We start from the raw sequence: 6006 nt of genomic DNA on the forward strand, positions 1-6006 counted from the left end.
AGCGTCAATGAGTAATATGCGAGCGTCAATGAGTAATGTGCGAGCACGAATGAGTGATGTGCGAGCACGAATGAGTGATACGCGAGCACAAATGAGTGATGTGCGAGCGTCAATGAGTGATGTGCGAGCACGAATGAGTAATATGCGAGCGTCAATGAGTGATGTGCGAGCGTCTATGAGTGATGTGCGAACACGAATGAGTGATACGCGAGAGTCAATGAGTGATGTGCGAGCGTCAATGAGTAATGTGCGAGCACGAATGAGTGATGTGCGAGCACGAATGAGTGATACGCGAGCACAAATGAGTGATGTGCGAGCGTCAATGAGTGATGTGCGAGCACGAATGAGTGATGTGCGAGCACGAATGAGCAATGTGCGAGCTCAAATGAGTGATGTGCGAGCACGAATGAGTATACCGAAATCTCAGGGTTCACCCAACTGCCCTGGCAGAAATGCGACCCTCCCGGGGCTCTTCCGTTCGGAAGATGGTAGATAGGGACAGTGGGAATCTCGTTAATGCATGCGAGCAATCTTCGTATAGATAGCTAAACGTTTCAGTTTACTGATTTAATCATTTTCTGCTCCCGCCGTTCGCACCGATCCCTATGTAATAATATTTCGCGCCTGACGTGATCACATTTCGTCGTAGATAGTGACAGTTATAATGTAGATTTATATAGCAAGAATGAGAGATATGCGAGCACGAATGAGTGATGTGCGAGCGTCAATGAGTAATATGCGAGCGTCAATGAGTAATGTGCGAGCACGAATGAGTGATGTGCGAGCACGAATGAGTGATACGCGAGCGTCAATGAGTGATGTGCGAGCGTCTATGAGTGATGTGCGAACACGAATGAGTGATACGCGAGCGTCAATGAGTGATGTGCGAGCGTCAATGAGTGATGTGCGAGAACGAATGAGTGATGTGCGAGCACGAATGAGTAATATGCGAGCGTCAATGAGTAATGTGCGAGCGTCAATGAGTGATGTGCGAGCGTCAATGAGTAATGTGCGAGCACGAATGAGTGATACGCGAGCACAAATGAGTGATGTGCGAGCAAGAATGAGCAATGTGCGAGCACGAATGAGTGATGTGCGAGCACGAATGAGCAATGTGCGAGCTCAAATGAGTGATGTGCGAGCACGAATGAGCAATGTGCGAGCACAAATGAGTGATGTGCGAGCGTCAATGAGTGATGTGCGAGCGTCAATGAGTGATGTGCGAGCGTCAATGAGTAATATGCGAGCGTCAATGAGTAATGTGCGAGCACGAATGAGTGATGTGCGAGCACGAATGAGTGATACGCGAGCACAAATGAGTGATGTGCGAGCGTCAATGAGTGATGTGCGAGCACGAATGAGTAATATGCGAGCGTCAATGAGTGATGTGCGAGCGTCTATGAGTGATGTGCGAACACGAATGAGTGATACGCGAGAGTCAATGAGTGATGTGCGAGCGTCAATGAGTAATGTGCGAGCACGAATGAGTGATGTGCGAGCACGAATGAGTGATACGCGAGCACAAATGAGTGATGTGCGAGCGTCAATGAGTGATGTGCGAGCACGAATGAGTGATGTGCGAGCACGAATGAGCAATGTGCGAGCTCAAATGAGTGATGTGCGAGCACGAATGAGTATACCGAAATCTCAGGGTTCACCCAACTGCCCTGGCAGAAATGCGACCCTCCCGGGGCTCTTCCGTTCGGAAGATGGTAGATAGGGACAGTGGGAATCTCGTTAATGCATGCGAGCAATCTTCGTATAGATAGCTAAACGTTTCAGTTTACTGATTTAATCATTTTCTGCTCCCGCCGTTCGCACCGATCCCTATGTAATAATATTTCGCGCCTGACGTGATCACATTTCGTCGTAGATAGTGACAGTTATAATGTAGATTTATATAGCAAGAATGAGAGATATGCGAGCACGAATGAGTGATGTGCGAGCACGAATGAGCAATGTGCGAGCTCAAATGAGTGATGTGCGAGCACGAATGAGTGATGTGCGAGCGTCAATGAGTAATATGCGAGCGTCAATGAGTAATGTGCGAGCACGAATGAGTGATGTGCGAGCACGAATGAGTGATACGCGAGCGTCAATGAGTGATGTGCGAGCGTCTATGAGTGATGTGCGAACACGAATGAGTGATACGCGAGCGTCAATGAGTGATGTGCGAGCGTCAATGAGTGATGTGCGAGAACGAATGAGTGATGTGCGAGCAAGAATGAGTAATATGCGAGCGTCAATGAGTGATGTCCGAGCACGAATGAGTGATGTGCGAGCGTCAATGAGTGATGTGCGAGCACGAATGAGTGATGTGCGAGCACGAATGAGCAATGTGCGAGCTCAAATGAGTGATGTGCGAGCGTCAATGAGTGATGTGCGAGCGTCAATGAGTGATGTGCGAGAACGAATGAGTGATACGCGAGATCCAATTAGTGAAGTGCGAGCGTCAATGAGTGATGTGCGAGCGTCAATGAGTAATGTGCGAGCACGAATGAGTGATATGCGAGCGTCAATGAGTGATGTGCGAGCGTCAATGAGTGATGTGCGAGCACGAATGAGTGATGTGCGAGCACGAATGAGCAATGTGCGAGCTCAAATGAGTGATGTGCGAGCGTCAATGAGTGATGTGCGAGCACGGAGGCTCGAAAAAGTCTAAGTCGCCCCACACGCATTGCTTTCTCTCGGAGGCTCGAAAAAGTCTAAGTCGCCCCACACGCATTGCTTTCTCTCGGAGGCTCGAAAAAGTCTAAGTCGCCCCACACGCATTGCTTTCTCTCGGAGGCTCGAAAAAGTCTAAGTCGCCCCACACGCATTGCTTTCTCTCGGAGGCTCGAAAAAGTCTAAGTCGCCCCACACGCATTGCTTTCTCTCGGAGGCTCGAAAAAGTCTAAGTCGCCCCACACGCATTGCTTTCTCTCGGAGGCTCGAAAAAGTCTAAGTCGCCCCACACGCATTGCTTTCTCTCGGAGGCTCGAAAAAGTCTAAGTCGCCCCACACGCATTGCTTTCTCTCGGAGGCTCGAAAAAGTCTAAGTCGCCCCACACGCATTGCTTTCTCTCGGAGGCTCGAAAAAGTCTAAGTCGCCCCACACGCATTGCTTTCTCTCGGAGGCTCGAAAAAGTCTAAGTCGCCCCACACGCATTGCTTTCTCTCGGAGGCTCGAAAAAGTCTAAGTCGCCCCACACGCATTGCTTTCTCTCGGAGGCTCGAAAAAGTCTAAGTCGCCCCACACGCATTGCTTTCTCTCGGAGGCTCGAAAAAGTCTAAGTCGCCCCACACGCATTGCTTTCTCTCGGAGGCTCGAAAAAGTCTAAGTCGCCCCACACGCATTGCTTTCTCTCGGAGGCTCGAAAAAGTCTAAGTCGCCCCACACGCATTGCTTTCTCTCGGAGGCTCGAAAAAGTCTAAGTCGCCCCACACGCATTGCTTTCTCTCGGAGGCTCGAAAAAGTCTAAGTCGCCCCACACGCATTGCTTTCTCTCGGAGGCTCGAAAAAGTCTAAGTCGCCCCACACGCATTGCTTTCTCTCGGAGGCTCGAAAAGTCTAAGTCGCCCCACACGCATTGCTTTCTCTCGGAGGCTCGAAAAAGTCTAAGTCGCCCCACACGCATTGCTTTCTCTCGGAGGCTCGAAAAAGTCTAAGTCGCCCCACACGCATTGCTTTCTCTCGGAGGCTCGAAAAAGTCTAAGTCGCCCCACACGCATTGCTTTCTCTCGGAGGCTCGAAAAAGTCTAAGTCGCCCCACACGCATTGCTTTCTCTCGGAGGCTCGAAAAAGTCTAAGTCGCCCCACACGCATTGCTTTCTCTCGGAGGCTCGAAAAAGTCTAAGTCGCCCCACACGCATTGCTTTCTCTCGGAGGCTCGAAAAAGTCTAAGTCGCCCCACACGCATTGCTTTCTCTCGGAGGCTCGAAAAAGTCTAAGTCGCCCCACACGCATTGCTTTCTCTCGGAGGCTCGAAAAAGTCTAAGTCGCCCCACACGCATTGCTTTCTCTCGGAGGCTCGAAAAAGTCTAAGTCGCCCCACACGCATTGCTTTCTCTCGGAGGCTCGAAAAAGTCTAAGTCGCCCCACACGCATTGCTTTCTCTCGGAGGCTCGAAAAAGTCTAAGTCGCCCCACACGCATTGCTTTCTCTCGGAGGCTCGAAAAAGTCTAAGTCGCCCCACACGCATTGCTTTCTCTCGGAGGCTCGAAAAAGTCTAAGTCGCCCCACACGCATTGCTTTCTCTCGGAGGCTCGAAAAAGTCTAAGTCGCCCCACACGCATTGCTTTCTCTCGGAGGCTCGAAAAAGTCTAAGTCGCCCCACACGCATTGCTTTCTCTCGGAGGCTCGAAAAAGTCTAAGTCGCCCCACACGCATTGCTTTCTCTCGGAGGCTCGAAAAAGTCTAAGTCGCCCCACACGCATTGCTTTCTCTCGGAGGCTCGAAAAAGTCTAAGTCGCCCCACACGCATTGCTTTCTCTCGGAGGCTCGAAAAAGTCTAAGTCGCCCCACACGCATTGCTTTCTCTCGGAGGCTCGAAAAAGTCTAAGTCGCCCCACACGCATTGCTTTCTCTCGGAGGCTCGAAAAAGTCTAAGTCGCCCCACACGCATTGCTTTCTCTCGGAGGCTCGAAAAAGTCTAAGTCGCCCCACACGCATTGCTTTCTCTCGGAGGCTCGAAAAAGTCTAAGTCGCCCCACACGCATTGCTTTCTCTCGGAGGCTCGAAAAAGTCTAAGTCGCCCACACGCATTGCTTTCTCTCGGAGGCTCGAAAAAGTCTAAGTCGCCCCACACGCATTGCTTTCTCTCGGAGGCTCGAAAAAGTCTAAGTCGCCCCACACGCATTGCTTTCTCTCGGAGGCTCGAAAAAGTCTAAGTCGCCCCACACGCATTGCTTTCTCTCGGAGGCTCGAAAAAGTCTAAGTCGCCCCACACGCATTGCTTTCTCTCGGAGGCTCGAAAAAGTCTAAGTCGCCCCACACGCATTGCTTTCTCTCGGAGGCTCGAAAAGTCTAAGTCGAACCTCCCCGAGCGAAAAAGTCTAAGTCGCCCCACACGCATTGCTTTCTCTCGGAGGCTCGAAAAAGTCTAAGTCGCCCCACACGCATTGCTTTCTCTCGGAGGCTCGAAAAAGTCTAAGTCGCCCCACACGCATTGCTTTCTCTCGGAGGCTCGAAAAAGTCTAAGTCGCCCCACACGCATTGCTTTCTCTCGGAGGCTCGAAAAAGTCTAAGTCGCCCCACACGCATTGCTTTCTCTCGGAGGCTCGAAAAAGTCTAAGTCGCCCCACACGCATTGCTTTCTCTCGGAGGCTCGAAAAAGTCTAAGTCGCCCCACACGCATTGCTTTCTCTCGGAGGCTCGAAAAAGTCTAAGTCGCCCCACACGCATTGCTTTCTCTCGGAGGCTCGAAAAAGTCTAAGTCGCCCCACACGCATTGCTTTCTTCTCGGAGGCTCGAAAAAGTCTAAGTCGCCCACACGCATTGCTTTCTCTCGGAGGCTCGAAAAAGTCTAAGTCGCCCCACACGCATTGCTTTCTCTCGGAGGCTCGAAAAAGTCTAAGTCGCCCCACACGCATTGCTTTCTCTCGGAGGCTCGAAAAAGTCTAAGTCGCCCCACCGCATTGCTTTCTCTCGGAGGCTCGAAAAAGTCTAAGTCGCCCCACACGCATTGCTTTCTCTCGGAGGCTCGAAAAAAAGTCTAAGTCGCCCCACACGCATTGCTTTCTTCGGAGGCTCGAAAAAGTCTAAGTCGCCCCACGCATTGCTTTCTCTCGGAGGCTCGAAAAAGTCTAAGTCGCCCCACACGCATTGCTTTCTCTCGGAGGCTCGAAAAAGTCTAAGTCGCCCCACACGCATTGCTTTCTCTCGGAGGCTCGAAAAAGTCTAAGTCGCCCCACACGCATTGCTTTCTCTCGGAGGCTCGAAAAAGTCTAAGTCGCCCCACACGCATTGCTTTCTCTCGGAGGCTCGAAAAAGTCTAAGTCGCTCGGAGCTCGAAAAAGTCTAAGTCG

Source organism: Nasonia vitripennis, unplaced genomic scaffold (genome assembly GCF_009193385.2).
Source record: "Nasonia vitripennis strain AsymCx unplaced genomic scaffold, Nvit_psr_1.1 unplaced0056, whole genome shotgun sequence".
NCBI classification, from domain to species: Eukaryota; Metazoa; Arthropoda; class Insecta; order Hymenoptera; family Pteromalidae; genus Nasonia; species Nasonia vitripennis.